Source organism: Lycium barbarum, chromosome 4 (genome assembly GCF_019175385.1).
Source record: "Lycium barbarum isolate Lr01 chromosome 4, ASM1917538v2, whole genome shotgun sequence".
In the NCBI taxonomy this organism is placed as follows: domain Eukaryota; kingdom Viridiplantae; phylum Streptophyta; class Magnoliopsida; order Solanales; family Solanaceae; genus Lycium; species Lycium barbarum.
This window is the reverse complement of record NC_083340.1, coordinates 129,418,789-129,439,591: the sequence shown is the minus strand read 5'-3', so window position 1 is coordinate 129,439,591 and position 20,803 is coordinate 129,418,789.

Genomic DNA, 20,803 nt, shown 5'->3' with positions numbered 1-20,803 from the left:
AATGAAAGTAAAGAGATATCTCTTTCCACCCTTGGATGTAACCTGAGATGGACCCTATAAATCTGAATGAATGTAGTCAAGTATCCTTTCGATTTTGTGCTTGCCCATGCTAAAGCTGACCAGTTTCTGCTTTTCAAGGACAAAATGCTCACAAAAATCAGGTGTACTAATCTTCTTACCTTTCAAAAGGTTTTGGTTGCTCAAAATTGCTAATCCCCTCTCGCTCATATGACCTAATCTCATATGCCACATCTTAGCCTTGTCATCATCTGATAACTGTGAGGATGCAGCATTCGCAGTACCTAGAATGGTGCTGCCCATAAGAACATAAAGACCACCCTCCAGTTTGGCCTTTAACATGACCAGAGAACCTTTGGTCACCTTATAGATTTCACCTTCACCTGCATGCTTATATCCGAACTTATCAAGAGTACCAAGAGAGATCAAATTCTTTTTCACATCAGGAACATGTACAACATTAGACAATGTTCTTATGATGCCAGCATGACACCGTATACGGGCTGAACCAATGCATGTTATTTCACATACTGCATCGTTACCCATAAGTATAGTCCCATTCGTCTGCTCGTAGCTAGTAAACCAATCTTTTCTGAAGCACATGTGAAAGGTACAAGCTGAATCTAAAATCCACTTGTGTGTCTGAATGTCATTTGTTGAAGCAGTTAGCACATAATCTTCTCCAGATGTCTGAGCTACCTAAATCGCAGTACACTGGCTGTTATTTTATCAATCTTCTTATTCGGGAAATCCCTCTCAAAGTGACCCTTTTGATGACAAACCCAACATTCAGCATCCTTCCTACTTACCCTTTTCCTAGACTTTGACCTACCTACTGATTTACTTCTCCCTCTTTGGCTCGAGCGACCTCTAACCGTCAAACCATCGTCATGGTCCTCTTTCTCACCATTGTTGATATGGTTTCTTAATTCATCCCAATTCAATGCATGTCTTACCATCTGTAACATGACCAACTCCTTACTGTACATCATTGAATTAACTACGTCTTTGTACGCCGGTGATAATAAAAACAATAGAGTGCATGTTAGTTCTTCATCTCCCACTTCAATATCAGCATGAGTAAGATCCATAGCAGATTTATTAAAAACATCAAGATGATCCTGTAAAGTTGTACCTGTCTTCATCTTGAAGGTGTGTAAATGCTGCCTTAACAACATTCTAGTTGTTACTGATTTCTTCTGGTAGAGATCTTCAAGTTTCTTCCACAAACTCGTAGCTATTTTCTTGGTACTGACTTCACATAACACACTGTCTGATAAGGATAATTGAATTGCGCTAAACACATCCATCTCAATCTTCTGATTTTCGGCCTCTTTCGTATTTTCGGGATACGAGTCGTCCAAAGCATAGATTGATCCTTCTCTCCGTAACAACGCCATGATCTTGATCTTCCAGATGTTGAAGTTATTACTTCACCCATCAAAATTCGCTACCTCAAACTTCATAGATGCCATAGTCTGCTCATCTCCTCGTCTCCTAGATCTCACGACCTGTACGCTCTGATACCAATTGTTAGCGCGGAAACAATAAAAACATAGTAATTAACGTGGTTCGAATCGATGTGATCCCAGTCCACGGAGAACGGCCGACACTTTATTAATATCAAGGGAGAAAGTAAGTAACAATATTGAATACTCTTAGGTTCTATGTTCTGTCCTACTTAATAAATCCTAGCTAACATGTATTTATACTACTAGGTCTAATCCTTTCCTAGAAAGGATCTAAATCCCAATAACACTCGAAAACCAACGAACAAAAAAATTTCCTTTTATTTCTTTTCGCTTTTGAGTAGGAATTGGCTTGAACATTTTCTCAACTTCAAAGTTGCATCCATTAACTAAAATAAAAAACTCATTTTCCACCTTCAACTTAAAAAAAAAAAAAAAAAAAAAAAAAAACTTGTAATAATTTTGTATTAATATGATATTTTATTTGTTTTCACCTAGGTGCTTTCATTATCATTCATGTTATAATTTCACATTGGTACTTTTGCAATAATTTCTTTCATCTGGGTGCTTTCAGTAACAAAAATATTGAAAGCTTGTTGGTTGATTGGGTTTAAGTTGTCAGTTTCACCAAAATTATATTATAATGTACATACAAAAACGTAGAAGTTGACACATTCTATAGAAAATGTCGTGGGGAAAAAATCATGTTTTTTTTTTCTTGGTCATTGTATGCAACTTTATTTAATAAATAATTTTTAATAATCCAGAGTTAATACTAAGACCTCGTTTGGACATGATTTGAAATCAGGTTGATTTGAAGTTGAAGGATGGTTTGGACATACAATTTGGATTTCTTAAGTTAGTATTTTTTTCTCATAAACATGAAAACTCAACAAGATCAAAACTTCCCCAGTTCTTATACAATCTTACCAAATGAGCAAACCATAGTTCATAACAAAGTTAATACGCTACTAGAAGGAATTTTTAAAAACATCTATTGATCGAACTTTAGTTCAATAGAAAGGAAAATTGAACGTGAGTTGTAGTGTAACTATGCTTTAATATAATTCTCCCACATGATACGGATCGACAATCTCTTCATGTCGAGCAATCATTTCCGATAAGATGACCAAGAAGACGAACCAACATTATTACTTTGAGTCAAGTTTTTTTTTTTTTTTTTTTTACCATGCAACTTATGGATCTTCTTTTACAAAAAATAAATCTATGAGTCAAGTTTACATTTTAAAAAAATTGAATCATGATTTGGAATCTCAAATCCTACTTTTTTAGAGAATTTGGGATTTGAAATCTTGATATGAAGTTGAAGCTGAAGCTGAAATTTTGTGCAAATTTCATAAATAAATATTGACTTGAAATCAAAATATGAAATTATGATTCCAAATCGCATGATCAAACGCCTACTAAGTAACTTGTTATAATATTAAATTACCGTGTTATTATTTTTCCGTTATCAATACATATAACTTAAGTCCAACAAGAAAATATGAAATATCCATACTGGTGGGACCTGGCAAAGAAAAAAGCATTGGAAGGAGTAGGAGAGATATTTTGTCATTTTGGTAAACTGGACATCCTGCCACGTTAAGTAAATGGATTGTTTATGACGTTAACAGATTCAATGTTTAAATTGGATAAGATTAATGGAAAGTTTTTTTTTCCCCTTGAATATACATGTTTATTTTAAGTACTAGGTTCCTTGAATATGCCGAGTTAAATAGTACATGATTTTATAAAATAATTAATATTAATACTATTAAAACAAAGCACTGGGTAAATATATACTTGTAAAGATACAAAATACTAATAAACAAAGCTCTGGGTAAATAATTGTACATGTAAAGACAAATAACAAATTTATGTGAATGATCAGTATAGATCGTTGTATGATGGAAAAAAAAATTAAATATGCAGGTAAATTCTGACAAACAAGTACACAAAAGATCATATAAACCCAACAAATTATTTATTATCGATAATATTATCCTTTCTTGTGGTATGTTATTTTCTTCTTTTCTTTGCGAGCACAATTTTTCTTTACTGTTGAACCAAGGTCTGATTGCGAATTAATTGTCTCTCTTATTCTAAAAAATAAGTATTTTCTCTTTAGATAGTACAAATATTAGATTTTTGAAAAAGAACACCCTCGCGAATGATGAGTCTATTAATGGACAGCTAGCTATGTATAGAAATGACCGGGTATTCCCAACACTTTGATAAGGTAATTTTTTGCGGTGTGGGAAAATTTGGCACTGTTCTTTTAAAGAAACTTTAATTAGCGTCCTATATATGGGCGGATTTACTTAGTGATAGAGTTACTATTTTTCTTAGGTTAGTCATCTATTTGTAAAATTATTGCATCCCATCTACTGCTTCCAAATAATTAATGATGTTAATCTTGCTGTATGTTTCATTCTGACATTTCGATTACATGATAAAAATTTGTCCACACCAGATGTTTACACCAAACTCATGTAATTTACTGTGATTAAGTAATTTAATAGAGTGAATATATACATTAATTAACTATGATTAAATGATGTTATTATATTCACATGACTCGCATTCATTGGTTTGGTGAAAATTCTCGTTTTTACCCATTTCTTAGGATCATAAGAAATCACACCAAAGGTTTTTGTTCTCCTTTTTATGGCAAACGATAGCTCAAGTCATTATACCAAGTGAGACATAAATCAAATATTTTTTGTTTTCAGGGGAATATTATCCCAAAATTCAAATCTAGCAAGCATATGTGTTGATTTTAAAAAAACCCAGTATATTCTAAAACCAAGAACATAGCCACCTAAATTTGGATATATAAGAAGAGGAAGACGAAGAAAAATAATCATATACGAAGAAAAATAATCATATAAAAAATTCTACAACAAAGGAAATATAATCACTTACCAAAACATTGTTTTGAAATGTTGGCATCAAAAGGACCGAGAATATGTGCCTGGTGAGACGAACCCGCAGGGGTGTGACGGTAGCGAGGGACAATCTATGAATGTAGCAACATAAATACTATTGCTAATACGGTCTGAGTATTCTATATCCCTGTATAATAATCAACCGAAATCAACATTATTGAGTCACCAAACATATAATCCTAGTATTAAACTGAATTTGTTAAACAAAAGCGAGCATGTATAAGAAATAATAGTTGGAAGATAAGATGGTAAGAAATCAAAACCTAAACTAAAATAAGGAGGATGATTACCAGTATAATCAATATTACTTGAATAAATTTAGATAGGCGTGGGTTCACACCCCAGCCAATGGTAATAGTGGTTGAAAACTAATCAGAAAATAGGAACCGCCATATACGTTAGTAACTAATCTCAAGCATTACACCCCTTCGAATAAATTTAGTATATTTATTTATTTTAAAATAGGATATTTAGATAAATGAAAAGGGTATTTATGTAATTTAGCTTTCAAGTTAGGGAGTACATGCTTTTAATATAATATAGATAGATAGATAGATTGATTGATTAGTCATTTACTCTTTATTTTCTTGAAGGACTAATTTGAGTTTTGCTACCTTTCCAACAAAGAAGCACATATATATAATTTTTTTGTTTGATTAATGAATTGTACATTTCTAGTAGCAAGTACAGTAATTTGAAGCATGTCCTTTGATAATTAATGTCCAAATATGCCCATGAATAATTAAAAGGTTTTGAATGTACAGTTATGTGACTGCTTTCACCTTTACCGCGAATGGTATATCTGAACCTTTTAATTGTTCAATAGTATAATTGAGACAAAAAATAATGTTGAGAGCATTTATGAACCATAAATTAACTAAAGACAAGCAAATCAGAAATGTTAAAGGGTATTTTTGGCCCTTTTCTCATTAAATATTAATTTAAATTCTCATGTGGGTGCATATATTTGATTTGGTGTTCCCCAAGTGACGAATGCGGAGTGTGCATGACAGAGAAACATAGCACAGGGGATAGATAGTTTGAGTTTAATTAAAGAAAATTACAACGCATTCAGTACAATGACCACTTTTTGAAATTTGTTTCCTTACTATTGGAATTATATTGTTATTAGGATCTAGGAAAACGTAACATTAACATGTTTTACTAAAACTTAGAAGAGAACTTCATGCTCTTTCTTAGGTAGAAGAGAAGTTCATGCTCTTTCTTAGGTTTAGTTCTAGGAGTGGTTACTAAAACTTTGTTGTATTAATAAAGTTATTAAACTAATTTTTGAATTATTAAAGTTACTAAACTTTACCCGTTATATTAATAAAATTACAAAACTAAGATTTTATCATAAATTTACCTGTTATATCATTAGAATCACAAAACTATTTTTTTGTATTATTAAAATCAGAATTATGTGTTAATTTATTAGAAAATACAACTCATCCGAGCAGAAAGTCAAATTTTCGACATCAAAAAATACAACTATTTTTTTTCTTCCTAAAGAAGCTTTCAATAAAACTATTCTAGAATAAAGAGCAACATGAGAACAAACACAATAAGAATTACGAAAAGGGCGATTATGTTCTTAAATCATTCTCCACATGCCATTTTAATTTGCTTATAAGAAAAATATCGTTATATATACTATGATTATGCCCGAATTATTATTACTAGTCTTGAGAAGACGTGCTGAGCCTGGGCATAATTTGCGGATTATGCCTGGATTTAGCATTTTGCAATAAAGTTGATGCATTGTTTTATGTGCATTATTATTACTAGTCTTGAGAAGACGTGCTGAGTCTGGGCTCAAGATTAAGGCATAAAATTTCACAATAGTTTAAATTAGAAAAGAGATAATTTGATACATGATAAACAAATGTAGTTGGATGTATTTAATTTTTTTTTTTTAAAAAACTGACTATAAGAATAGTCGACAATTTAGTTTTGTTTTTCTTCACAATGGTTCAGAAAAAATTCTACTCTCTGCGTTCCTATTTAAGTGTCTTAATTTGACTGTGCGCGAGGTTTAAAGAGTAAAATAAATTTTTTGAACTTTGTGGTCTTAAGCTTGACATGTAGAATTTTGGAATTGAAAAACTTATTAAATATAGAAAGATGCATTTTTTTTGGGACACGACACAAAAAAAAAAAAACCTTAAATTAGGATGAAGAGTATATTATTTCAGCTAAGATTTCGATATATAGAATGATCCTTTTATTTCTTCATCACTGATTGTAGCTTTATTTTCTTAAAAAGATCTCATATCACCGTAAAAGTCGATGTTTAGGTAAAATAAAAATGGTCTAAGAGTTAGAAAAGATAAATAACAAAATTAAACTTCAAAAGTTACAATATTGTTAAAAAGTTATTAAAAATAAATGCAAAGATGAGATCAAGGAGCTGTCCACTTAGTAGGCACAGTTACATCCATTTCCCTTTTATTCTCCTCCACCCCTAACTTAATTAAGCAAATTGAATAAAATGTAGAGTTCTTTTTCTTTTATTTTCCGAGATCTTGATATAATAATTCTTAAAAAGTTTTGATACCGTAATATACTCCAATGCAAAATCAAAAAAATTGCTAGAAGGACTTGTGGTTTATATATGCATGATTAATAACACCCGTGTTTTATGGACTATCTGATTTAAAAAAAGAGTATCAAACTATACATTCTACATTTATTCTTTTGTTGAGGAATTAGAGAACTTACTTATAAATAAGACAAAATTTAAAATTTAAGAAATTGACACTTTATACTGATGTTAGTATATCCTAATTCGAATTAAATCATATTTATCTAAAATATAAAAAGTAGCTACTTTTCTTAATTTAAACTTTCTTTTTTCTTTCAAAAAATGCATGTGAGAAAATAACATTTCCCCCTTTTTTTCTTGAAGTCTAAGTGGAATATTAATTTGTAAACTTTACGTCAATAATATTATAACTCTACTATCAGTCCCAAGAAAGTTAGGATCAACTAAATTTAAATAATTAAATCATGTCTCAATACAACAACGTACCTAAAAAATTTATTTGTTCTCGCTTTTATTTTTCTAAAGGACTGATTTTGATTTTTTTTTCCTACTATACAAAATTATGTTATAATATCATACCTAAATTTATATTTTCAAAATAAAAGTTAAGATCAAGAGAAATTTAATTATAATCTTAGAATTTATATAGTGAAAATATCATTTAAAGACTTTTCTTTCAATACTGAATGAGTTCTTCAAAGTTATTAGTATTATATAGTTTTTGTCTTTATGGATAGTTATTTCTTTTAGATGACATCATCACCATTCACAACTTTTTAAGCATTCTAAAGGGTCTTAAACTTTTTAATATTTACCAAATTGAAAGTGGCAACCTACGTAATAAAGGAATAAAATAGGGCTAAATATATGACAAAAAAAAGTCATGGTTCATACGTCTCTTGCAAAAAGTTGAACTAAGGGGCCATGTAATTATCAAAAAGGTTTGAAAGTGTCTTAATTTATTTGGAACATACTTTGGTATATCATGTAATAAATAACAAGTACAAGGGCAACTTTGGAAGAGATTTTCTTTTGATTAGCAAGATGCTCAACTAAATAGTTGAGATGCAACTAAGGACTACAAAAATCATTGGATTGCCCCTTATTATATATAGTAAAATTGAATGATCAAATAATTCAACAAAATCGTCCTTTTTAATCTTATTTTTATTTATTTATGTAATGTTGTAGGATGCCCAAGAAAAGACGTCCTGTTAATAAAATAATTCGTAATTATATGACTATGATGCCTAATCGCTGCTCCGAAGTAATAACCAGTGTCCTTTTTTATTTATCTTAAGTATTTTAATTTTGTATAATTCAATCTTGGTACTATTAAAGAACAAAAGATGTTGCATTATTTAGCTTCTAAATGATATTGTTAATTTAGCTATTAATAAGTCAGCTGCCATTAATTAGTCTGTGTACGTGACAAAATTTGTTTTTCTTTTTGCGGCTGTTAATTCTTTCTTTGGATTATATAATCCTTTTTTTCATTTTTAAAATCCAAAATGGTTCTATAATAATAGAAGTCAATAATCTTGTATCAATTGTGATAGAGACGACTCAACCCACAACACTTAAGGCAAATGTTAGTTACTAATTTGCAGTGACATTGATCCCCAAAAGATTAGTACCGTTATTACAATATAGAATTCTTTTTAGCGATAATTGCACTTGGTCCCTCATTTATTAATGAATTCTGATTATAGCCCTTGTGATATTTAGTTAAACACATTTAACTTTCAATTAACTAAATTATATATTCTTGGTCCCTTTATATAGGAAATATTTGATATTTAGAGTATTTTTAAAACAATATCACCTTCAACTATGGAGTAACAATACAAATATAACATAATGCATCGATATTAAATGGTATAGTAATTTGTTAAATTTGTGAAGATTCACAATTTTGAGGGATCAAAAGTGCATGTATTAATTAAATAAAAGTTAAATGTGAATAACCAGAAATCACAAAAACCAAAATTACAATTTATCAATATTTGAGGGATTAAAAGTACTAATATTCCTTCCTTTTATTGTCTTGAAAATTCTCCATCATATACTCCAATAATTTTAACTTCAACTCCAAATATTCTTTTATCTCAATCAAATATCATCCAAACGTCTACTTCATTCTTTAAGTAAGACTTCAGATAGTCTTCCTTTATCCTATAAATAACTTTTTATTTAAAACATAAAATTTATGAAATTGAAAGGGACAAGACTTTGAGGTATACAGCAACAACATGGAACCCGCGACTTTTCTAGCACAAAAAAAGAAGTTGAACCAAACTAGTACAAAAAAAAAAAACCACATTAATAGGTTTCACGCACGAATTTCGTGCGTGAAAGGACCAAACTGCAAAAATGCACCTTGGGCCTTTCACGCACGAAATTCGTTGCTCTCGTTAGCGGCAATTGCGAAAGCAAGAGGAAATATTGACCCATTGGCATCCATTCCTATTGCAATTGGGAGCTTGATGTCGTAGGCACCATATACATGCGTACCATCTATGGATATCACTGGTCGGCAGTGAGCAAAACCATCAATATTTCCTCTTGGAAAAAAATGTGATTTGGAAGGTAACACCAAAAAAAAAAAAAAAACCAGAGCTGCTTCACGCACGAATTTCGTGCGTGAAAGGCCCAAGGTGCATTTTTGCAGTTTGGTCCTTTCACGCACGAAATTTGTGCGTGAAACCTATTAATGTGTTTTTTTTTTTTTTGTACTAGTTTGGTTCAACTTTTTTTTTTGTGCTAGAAAGGTCGCGGATTCCAACAACTGGGAGATGTCAAGACAAAAATCCAAGCGTTGAGTTGCTTCAACATATATGCAATGATTAATGAAGTTGTCGACATCTTAATTATGCTTAAGCAATTGAGTTTTAAATTGCTAATCAGGATCAACCAAATATGCTAATAAATCTTTGTACCTGATATATAAATAGTCATTTTTGCATCATTTTCCTCCAAATTTTATATAAACGATTTTCACAAATTGACGTGCAACATTTATTTACTACTAGTACTATTATTATAGTAGTACGTCAATTAGACACCAGAAAACATTGCATGAAACTGTTTATAATTTCAAAGGAGTTCCTTTAATTGACTAAGAAGTCCTTTCCTATAGTTTTTAATTCATTCAATTCTGATACACAAAGCGTCTGAAATTGCTAATGACAATTTACATCATGATCATCATAAAGTTTAACATTACAAGAGAACACGCAATTAGCTAGAGATCAAATCCCTAGTCAACTCACTAAAATCCCTAGCTAACACTGTTTTAGCTAGGAAATTGACCCTAGCTAACTTCTGTAGCTAATAGGCTCATAGCTAAATATTTGCTAGGGATATTGGGTCAGCGGTAGCTAATTTAGCTAGGATATTTTGCTAGGCAATTTTCTATAGCAAAGTTAGCTAGACTTAGTTCCATGCTAAAGTCATAGCTAAATTTATTTTGGATGCCGACCTTTCTTTACAATTAGCTAGGAATATCCCTAGCCAAAATATTTCTAGCTAGGGCCACTACCTATTCATTCTCAACTTTTAGTGGGCGCAAGAAATGCAATTGCATTATCATATATAATTTGAAATATGACAAAAATAATAATAGAAGCCATACAAGCTCTCCAACAAATCATTAATAACCGTTATATATATCAAAAAGATAAAGTACATGTTTACAAATGAGATTAAAAAAAAATGCTTTTAACTGAAAAGACAATAAGATTAACCCCCACTATCTTAAGGTTGGTCCAAAGGAAAAATACAACCATTGTATCATTGTCTTCATTTATTGTCATTTTCATTCCACATCTATCTCCTCGACTTCAACACCAACTTCATTCTTTGGTGTACAAGTTAATTCACCTTCTTTTCTTTGTAAATATACCCTGTAGATAAACTTAAGGTAATTAGCTATTATATTTAAACAAAATCTATCAAATCTCAAAAATAAAGTTGAATAGTACTTGAATATCTTTATGCATAATAGTTTCTAATGGAACCTATATACATGAACTATTGCTTGCTCCTACTGATTATCCATAAAGATATATCAAACTCCATTTGAATGGCAAAAAGCAAAGGAAAAGAGAGGAACGCAAGTAAATAAATAAGGAAGAAATACAAGTCATTCAACAAGATATAACAAACCAGAAAGTAATAGCAATATAAATTCAAGAATCTGAGATCGAAGGGTAATTTGACCACTAAAAACCTTCGTCACGGAAACAAATATAGAAAAATTCAAATTTGACGAATGTTTACGTTTGTAACACTTTTATTTTAATCAAAAAGACTGTTTATGTTTCTAACACTTCTTTGTGTTATTTATTACTAGTCAAATAAATGTTGAATATTAAATTAATAAAAACGAAACAAAAATTACCTCTAGGGGAACTTGCTGTGAAGTTAGTGTCTTAATTACTCATCGATAGCATTTGAATTTGCAATATTACTGCCAATAGCACCATTAGAGACTCATTTGAAGCTTCAAATTGAAATCTGATTTTTTTTTAGAAGTTGTTGAGTGAGTGTATTTGGAGTCCAGAATCAAAATACCCCTAAAAATGTGGGGTTGAACCAAAATACCCCAGAAAAAAAAAAACTGTGACAAAAGTACCTTTAACGCAATATTTTACTGCGTTAAAGGACTTAACCGTAACGGCGCGGTTAAGTCCTTTAACACAGTAAAATACTGCGTTAAAGAATTTCTTTTTTCTATAACGCAGTATTTTACTGCGTTATAGAACCCAGTAAAAAACAAATTGGTCAATTTTTTTTTTTTGCAACACAGTGTTTTTTCCATACTTTGACCAACTATTAGTCGTGTGTCAAGACTCCAAAACTTCAATATTTTATATAAAACCTGATATTTTTTTTCTACATACAATAATGTAGGCTTAATACATCAAGGATACATAAACGTTCGGATTGTCATTTTAGGGGTTGAAAAGGCGTCCGAAGTAAGTTTTTCTTGAAAAATATAGGTTTAAGTGATCTATTTTTGTAAGGTTATTTTAGTCAACTTTATATGTCGAGAAAATTAATAAGCTTTATTTTAGAAAATTGAAACCACAAAAGTGAAATTGACATTCACAGCTACATTGCACCGAGATTTTTACATTGAAATCTATTATGTATCATCATATTATAAGTAAAGAAAACTAAAAATTTCACTCCAATTTAGGGGAAAATTGAAATTGAATAGGATAACAGGTGTTTTTTAAAAATCGGCTTGGCCAGTGGCGGTTTGAGCGGCTAGATCTGGCAAAAATACGCAAAATAAAAAAAATCGCGTAAATCGGAGGTTCGAGTGCAAAGTTATGACCATCTAAAGTTTGGCCACTTTACAACTAGTTTTCTCCTATATTTTTTAAATACGTTTTTATCTAATTGAATTAGATTTATATTCAAAATAAAGTTATGTATTAATTAAAAAATAACACGCTTAAATCAAAACCTTGATAAAATATAACACTTAAACCTAAAGTTTCCAAACAAAACTTACTTCGGGTACCTTTTCGACCCCTAAAACGACGATCCAAACGTCTATGTATCATTGATGTATTGAGCCTACATTATAGTACGCAGAAAAAAATATCAGGTTTTATATAAAATATTGACGTTTCAGAGTCTTGACACACGACTAATCGTTGGTCAAAGTATGGAAAAAAACACTAAGTATTGCAAAAAAAAGATTTATTAAAATAAGATGTCGCGATCTTTTTATGGAAAAAAACACTAAGTGTTCCTTAATGGTGTTATTTTTTAATGCGTAACTTTATTTTGAATATGTTGAAAAAAAATCGCGTAAATCGGACGTCCGAGCGCAAAATATCGCGTATATTCGAAATAAAGTTACGCATTAAAAAATAACACAATTAAATCTAAACTCTAAAAATAAAAAACTTTAAGCTAATGACAATAAGTCTTCAAACAAAAATGGGCGTCGAACACTTAAACCTAAAGTTTTCAAACAAAACTTACTTCGGGAACATTTTCAACCCCTAAAATGACGATCCGAACGTTTACGTATCCTTGATGTATTGAGCCAACATTATTGTACGCAGAAAAAAATATCAGGTTTTATATAAAATATTGATGTTTCGGAGTCTTGACACACGACTAATCATTAGTCAAAGTATGGAAAAAAACACTAAGTGTTACCAAAAAAAAAAAGGTGACCAATTTTTTTTTACTGGGTTCTATAACGCAGTATTTTATTGCTTTATAGAAAAAAATAGTTCTTTAACGCAGTATTTTATTGCGTTAAAGGACTTAACCGCGCCATTACGGTTAAGTCCTTTAACCAGTAAAATACTGTGTTAAAGGTATTGTTGTCACGGTTTTTTTTTTTTGAGGTATTTTGGTTCAACCCCACTTTTTAGGGGTATTTTGGTTTTGGACTCGTGTATTTGAAGGTCGGAAACAACTAGATGAAACTATATATAAAATTTGAGCAATATTGGAAGTAATTTGGATCAGTTTGGAGTCAAAACTCAGAGCTGATATCGACTAGGAAAACATCACTACCACAATGTATATCACGATTGTATATCGTATAGCATGTATATAACACACAAATATCACAGAGGTACATAAAATATACTATGAGATACACAAATATACATGGAAGATATTCAATGATATCGTGTTTCAACTCATTTTTAGATGCCCATACTCAATATTTCGATTAGCAACTCTTCATGTTGAAGCCCATAACTTGAGCCTAGATCCAGGCTAACAACAGCTGTCATTTTCATATATTGGGCCTATGCTTAATGTGCCATTTTCATCTTCTTTTAGTCAAGGACCCAACCCCTGTCCGGTTTAGGCTTTCATTTTCACATGTATATATACACTGAGTTGACTCATCTTTGACTAATTAATGAAATATATCTTTTATTTACCCTCTCTCTTATTTTTCTTTTTCTCTCTCACCGACTTAGAGATTTAGGGTAAAATCTCGACCTATATCTATTCAAATTCATCAATTTCACAAGTTAACATAGTATCAGAGCAACGATCCGAGTAATCGATGTTGAAATTTTCGCAATTCGAAGTATAATTTCATCATTTGTAATCGAATTTTCAATTAGGGCACAGTTTCAAGTTTTTTCTAGAAATTTTTGGCTTGTCATTGACGAATCTGGATCGTTTGTGGTTGTTACAGTTGAACAAGGATTTTCTCCTTCGAGCAATTGAAGGAGGACAGTAACAAAAGTTCCTTTAGTGCTTTATCGCCATTTACTTGAAAGGAAACCCTAATTTTTCGATTTGTTGTTGTTTTCATGTTCATACGGTGTTGTTAGTAGTATTGTTTCAGCTAGCTCGTAAATCTGTAGCGATTTTTGTTGTTTGATTGTAATTTTTGTTCGAACTCGAAACCGTCTTGATTTTACAATTTGTCGGGATTTGTATCGTTATCGATGGCTCCGGAAAATGTGTCTTTTTCTTCCGCACAAACAACGACCCCTTCACCTGAACTGAGTTCTACTATCGATTTTTCTCACCCTCTCTATGTTCATCCGTCAGATAATTCGAGATTATGATGGTACCTGTTCCTTTTTCAGGAACTGGTTATGTGTCTTGGAGAAAAAATGTCTTGATTGCTTTATCTGCTAAAAATAAGGGTGACATGGTAAATGGCAAAATATCAAAACCTAGTGATGATTCTCCTATCCTTGATTACTGGCTTAGATGTAATGATATGGTGTTCACGTGGTTGAGTAATTCACTCTCCAAGATATTGCTGAGAGTGTACTCTATTGTGAGAGTACTAGAGACATTTGACTTGATCTAGAAGACAAATATGGACAGACCAATGCCAGTAGGTATTATCAAATTCAGAGGGAGATTGCAAGGGTTACACAAGGTTCCTCTGACATTGCCAGTTATTTTACTAGACTTAGGAGGTTATGGAATGAACTTAGGGGTGCTTCTTTTGATCCTGTTTGTAGTTGTGGTGCTGAACCACAGTGTAGTGAAGGACAAAAACTTATCCAATTTCTCATTGGTCTGAATGATACCTATTCAAATGTTAGGAGCAATATTCTCATGATGTCACATGTTCCTATTTAGGAAAGGCATACTATATGCTTTTCCATGAGAAGCATAAATTCAGTATTCACAATTATCTTTCATCTCACATTCAACCTCCTTCTCTGCTAAGTCTACTTTACATAGTTCTCATTCGCATTCTTCCACTTCACATGCCTCAACCCTACTTCTTCATTCACAACTGGTAACAGGGGGTACTCTCAAAGGGTTAGTTTTGATAATAGGAAGTCGGGCTTAGTTTGTAAGTATGGCAGGAGGACTGGTCATTCTGTGGAACAATGTGATATACTTCATGGCTTCCCTGCTAACAGGGGCAAAGTTATGTGTATAATTTGGATCACGTGAACACATGGTCACTCGACTAAATACGATATATTGTTTGTATAATTCTGAAAATATATCTAATATTAACTAAAGGAACAAATATTCATACCAGGCTGAGTGGAGCACTGGTTAAGGGCTATGTTTATATCCTCAAGGTCTTGGAATCAAACCCCAGCTCTTGCACGTTTTTGTTTGTTGCTTTTATTCTTTAAAGCAGCCTTTTAACCTTCCTTTTTATATTATTCTAAATCTTTTTTCTTCTAAAATTCTAATTACCCAAAAGTAAAAAACATGTTTCTTTATTATATTACATCAGATGATTTTTTTTCCTTTATTTCTAATTTACTAAGTCCCAAAAGGCAAAATAAATCAAAAAACCTATGGCGCTAAGCTGCAACGATGGAAAACAACTTACTTCATTAAAAAATATAACGTTTTTATTTTTTTCTTTTATTTTCTAAATCAACCTTTTCACCTTCCTTTTTATATTATTTGAAATCTTTTTTCTTCTATAATTCTAATTACCCAAAAGTAAGAAATGTGTTTCTTTATTATATTACATCAGATGATTTTTTTTCCCTTTATGTCTAATTTACCAAGTCCCAAAAGGCAAAAGAAATCAAAAGAAACTCATGGAGCTAAGCTGCAACGATTAAAAATAACTTACTTCATAAAAAATGTAATTAATTATCTTTTGCTCGCCAAGTTGATGTCACTATGAAATTTTATATCTTATATTAAAAGCAATGGTGAACCCATCCTCTTTAAATCCTGGATTCGCCTCTGCCTGCTGACTCTAAATTCACAAAGAACAAAAATCAGCAGCCTATGCACAAGTTGATGAATCCAGGTTGGATTCATCTGTGACTTCAGTAGACAATGCTTCAGGATTCTCTTCTAATTCAGTGCATAGTTTCAGCAGAGAACAATATCAACATATCATGTCCTTATTCCAACAATCTCATTTGTCTAGAAATTCTCAAGATAATTCTACTATGGGTGCTTTTGCAAGTATGATATGTAGTTTTGCTACCTATGCTGTTACATTGTCTTGTGCTTCTCAGTTAAAAGATAATACTTGGATTATAGATTCAGGAGCCACAAATCACATGACTCCACACAAATACCTTCTGTATAATATTAAATCTTTGCCATTTCCTTATCTTGTTACCCTACCCAATGGTTATAAAGTAAAGGTCAATTGTACTGGATCATTACTTTTATGTGCTGACCTTGTGTTGACTGGTGTCCTTTTAATTCCTTCTTTCCAATTCAATCTAATTTATGTCCCTCAACTTGTTGATAAATTACATTGTTCTGTCAAATTCAATTCTTCCTTTTGTTGTATACAGGCCCCTTTTCTGAAGAGGACCTTGGAACTTGGTAGAGAAGCAAATGGGTTGTATGTTCTGCATTTTACTTCTACTGGTTCACATTCTACACCTTCTGTAAATACCATATCTGCTTCCAATTCTGTTGTTTCTTGTGATTACAGTGCTTGCACTACTTCTTGTAATCTTCCGACATCTATTAATAAAGCAGATTTGTTTTGGCATCAAAGACTTGGCCATAGGCCTTTTCATAGAATGAAGTCTATTCCATATTTGTTTGATAAAATTTCTTCTAAATAATCATTTGTGTGTCCTGTTTGCCCATTAGCTAGACAAAATAGGTTACCTTTTCCTGACAGTGATATAAAAGCTACCCACAATTTTCAACTTATTCACCTTGACTCGTGGGGTCCTTATCACACTAAAACCTACAATGGTTTTAAGTATTTCCTAACCATTGTAGATGATTTTTCCAGGGTGACTTGGACTCATCTCCTATCATGCAAGAGTAATGTTTTTTTTTTTGTTATCAAATCTTTTTTTTTAATGATCAAGACTCAATTCAAATCCAATATTCAGACTATTAGATCTGACAATGCCTTTGAACTTGGGTCTAGTTCTCAGGCTTCTTCCTTTTTCTCTTATTCTGGTATTATTTATCAGGCTGCTATCCCTCACACTTTTCAACAAAATGGAGTTGTAGAGAGAAAACACAAACGCCTTTTAGAAATCTCTAGAGCTTTACTATTTCAATCCAAACTTTCACGTAAGTACTGGGAGGAATGTGTTCTTACTGCCACATATTTGATCAACAAATTTCTTTCTAGTGTTCTACAAAATGTCTCACCTTATGAAAAACTGCATGGTACTCCACCTCCTTACTTCAATTTTAAAACTTTTGGGTGCCTCTGCTATGTTACTTTCCTTATGATTTATAAGGGTACCCAGTAGGGAAGAAAGGTTACAAACTCCTCAATTTTTGGTAACCACACCATTTTTTTCTCTAGGGATGTCATTTTCTATGAACACCTTTTTCCCTACCACTCTTCCTCCCATGCTTCTGTTTTTCCCATTTTTGTAACACCTTTGAAGATCCTTCTTCTCTTGTTTCCATTGCACCAACTACAGATAATCCTCCTCCTATTTCCCCACCAATTTCACTTTCAGTCACCCTTCCAGGTCCTTCTCCAGTAGCTTTCCCAACTCATCCTCCTGTAGTTTCACCTCCTCACCATGTTCCTTCTAACCTGCCTGCTTAACCAACTATATAGTCATCTAGGCTACCCATACAACCTAAATATCTTAGTGACTACATTTGCTCATCTGTCAGTCCTACCGTTTCCAGTACTTCCAAGTTTACTTCTTCTGATTTGCACTTGCATGAGCCCCAACATTACCAGCACGCTGCTCTTCATCCTGCTTGGCAGTATGCAATGCTCAAGGAGTTTAATGCTTTAAATGCCAATCAGACTTGGGACATTGTCCCCTTAACCCCGGCAAGAAAGCAATTCCTTGCAAATGGGTCCACAAAATCAAGCAAAAGTCTGATGGATCCATTGAAAGATTTAAGCAAGATTGGTTATTAGAAGGGATTCTAAAACTAAGGGTGTGGATTATAATGAAACTTTTAGTCCCGTAGTGAAGATCACAACTATCAAATGTTTGCTAACTCTTGCTATCAAGCATAATTGGACAGCCTACCAATTGGATGTCAATAATGCTTTTCTACACGGGGATCCTACATAAAGATTCCAATTGGTCTTATTGTTCACACCCCTTCTCTTGGTGTTCAACTAGATTGTAAGTTAAAGAAGTCTCTATATGGTATGAAACAGGCATCCCGACAATTGTGTGCCACTCTATCCTAATCCTTTATTTCCAGAAGATACTCTTCCAATAAAAATGATAGCTCCCTCTTCCCCAAGTTATATGGTTCATCCATTGTTGTTCTTGGGGTTTATGTGGGTGATATTTTGTTAGCAGGGAATGATGATTTTGAGATGGCATCTTTAAAGTCATTCCTGGACTCCCAATTCAAAATCAAGGACCTTGGTTCAGTTCATTATTTCCTTGGTGTTGAAGTTTCTCAAGTTCCTTCTGATCTTATTTCTGAGTTCCATTGCCTTGATGCCAATCCTGTTCTTATCCCACTTGATCCTCATGTCAAACTATTAATGGATATTGGGGAGCTTCTTCCAGACCCTTCAGTTTACAGGAGATTAATTGGCAAGCTCAATTTCTTACGACACACTAGACCAGATATATTTTTTCTGTTCAATATTTAAGTCAATTCTTGGTTTCTCCTAGAGTTCCTCACATATTCGCAGGACTTTATGTCCTTAGATATTTGCTTAATGATCCTGCTCAAGGGATCTTGTTGACCAATACTACTGATTTTTCTCTTGTTGCTTATGTTGATTGGGCTGCATCCCTCTTTCTAGGATGTCTGTTACTAGTTTTTACATATTACTTGGTGGTTCTCCTATATATTGGAAATCTAAGAAACAACCAACTGTCTCTTTGTCATCAGCTGAAGCTGAATATAGAGCACTAAGGAATGTGGTTGCTGTGGTTGTTTGGCTACGAAGACTTTTGGGTGATATGGGTTATTTGTTTCTTCTCCTATACCCATTTACTGTGATAGCCCAGTTGCTTTGCATATTGCTCGTAATCCTATTTTTCATGAGCGCACAAAGTACATAGAAGTTGATTGTCATTATGTTCGAGATGTTCTTAATTTTTGGTGTTATTTCTCTCCATCATGTTGCCACTGCAGAGCAGCTTGCTGATGTCCTTACTAAGGCCTTGACTAGGGTATCTCATCATCGCATTTTATCCTAGCTTGGTGTGCACTCACCCTTCAGCTTGCGGGGGTGTTGGAGCCCATAATTGGAGCCCAGATCCAGGTTGACAACAATTTTCATTTCATATATTAGGCATATGCTTAATGGGCCATTTTCATTTTCTTTTATTCAGGGACCCGACCTTGCCCGATTTAGGCTTTCATTTTCACATGTATATATACATTGAGTTGACTCAGCTTTGACTAATTAATGAAACATATCTTTTATTTACCCTCTCTCTTATTTCTCTTTTTCTCTCTCACTGTAGAGATTTACGGTAAAATCTCGACCTATATCTGTTCAAATTCATCAATTTCACAAGTTACCACTTCAACCCCAGGTGAACTCCAAATAGAGTATAAGCTTCTTACAAGTGTTATCAACAAGATTTTTGAACACCGCTTCTACGTACGTACAACATTTTGACTTTTGATTTTTAGATCTGGGAGATTTAAGCTCAACAATAATGGGTTTAAGGTCTTCTTCCCAGTTTGGTGATGTAAATTTCTGATATATAGTATTTTAGTGATTAAAGGCAATGATACTTTAGTATTATACTGGATTGGCGTGCTACTTTAGTATTATACTGGATTGGCGTGCATCCCGGACATAGTTACACTCGACTTCAATGTGTTTAGTCCGTTCATGAAACACCAAATTTCATGCGATATGCAAAGCCGCTTGACTATCACAGTACATTTTCACCGGAGATTTATATTCAACGCCCAAACTATGCAAAATTCCCTCTAACCATTTCAATTCACTGACTGTCATTGCTATTGATCGGTATTCCGCCTCCACTGACGAGCGAGAGACAGCGTGCTGCTTCTTGGTTTTCCATGATATGGGTGAACTCCCGAGGGAGATAAACCAACCGGTGAGTGATTTTCGAAGAGATCACAATCTTTCTTCATCACAGTGCCTTGTCCTGGGTTCTTCTTTAAGTAGCGCACCACACGGAGAGCCGCATTCCAGTGTGCTTTGTTCGGTTGCTGATGTTACAGTTCACTTTTACGCGAGACATAAAAGTTACTTCGAATTTGTGGACTCTTTTGGATTTTATGTTTTTTAGAGTCATCACCTAATTTATAAGGAAAATTAGGAAAATTTAAAGGGTTTATTCAAACAAGAGAAAAATCTTTTTAAAACCAGAGCTCGAGGTAAGGGTTCTAGTGATTCTTCAGGAAAGGTGTTAAGACACCCATATATTAAGAATCCTTAGAATATAGTTGACCTTCGAGCTTCA